Consider the following 676-nt stretch of genomic DNA (forward strand, 5'->3'; position numbering starts at 1 on the left):
TGAAGTGCTTTGCTTTAACCCCCATCTTTCTTTTTTTTTCTTTTTCTTTTTTTCTTTTTCTTTTTTTCTTTCTTTGTCCCTCTGCTCTCGCTGCGCGGTTTTGCGGCCCAGCGACGCGCACGCCCGCACACACACACACGCGCTACGATGGAGACATGTTGTTCGAGGTCCAAACAGTTTGAGCGACGCATTGAGAACGGAACAATAAAAATCACCTTTCGGCTGAGCGCCCGCTCCCCTCCCTCCCACTTCCTGCTATTGTTGTCGTTTTTCTTTCTTGCGCAACGGCGCGCACGTAACATCCTGCCCTGTCTGGCGCCCTGCCTGTGCAAACGGTTGGTGGCGGGCCCGCCCGAAAGCGCAAGAGAGAGAAAGAGAAAGAGAGGGCCGAATTGCCCGGAGGTGGGTTGTGGTGGGCGCACGCCGCTGCTGATGGAAGCAACCAACTCTTGTGCGCGAGGGCGCGTGGCCCCGTGAACGCGCTTGCGTGATGGCCAAAAACAAACTCAACAGGTCTGACAGCCGCCCCGCCCGCCGCAACCTCGCCGGCTGGCCCCCGCGCCTCCCCTCGCATGGCCAGGAAAGGCGCGTCTTGAGACCCACCGCTCCGTGACGCTGGGCGCTTGGGTGCATCGGCGCCCCGAGAAAAGACACGCCGGTCGTGAAGCGCAGCGAC

At 59.5% G+C, this 676-nt stretch overlaps 2 non-coding genes across 2 annotated transcripts, besides 1 other annotated feature; both read left to right on the forward strand.

Moving 5' to 3' along the window:
• Positions 1–26: 26 nt before the first annotated feature.
• Positions 27–75: a microsatellite.
• Positions 76–142: 67 nt separating this feature from the next.
• Positions 143–229, forward strand: Tc00.1047053479115.10. Its single transcript, XR_008254900.1, has one exon. It is a non-coding gene; the product is annotated as a C/D small nucleolar RNA (snoRNA), TB11C4C2 (small nucleolar RNA).
• A 201-nt stretch (positions 230–430) lies between these two features.
• Positions 431–520, forward strand: Tc00.1047053479115.20. The gene has a single exon (XR_008254901.1). It is a non-coding gene; the product is annotated as a C/D small nucleolar RNA (snoRNA), TB11C4C3 (small nucleolar RNA).
• Positions 521–676: the final 156 nt, after the last annotated feature.

The sequence above is a fragment of the Trypanosoma cruzi genome, assembly GCF_000209065.1.
Source record: "Trypanosoma cruzi strain CL Brener chromosome Unknown tcruzi_1047053479115, whole genome shotgun sequence".
NCBI lineage: Eukaryota > Euglenozoa > Kinetoplastea > Trypanosomatida > Trypanosomatidae > Trypanosoma > Trypanosoma cruzi.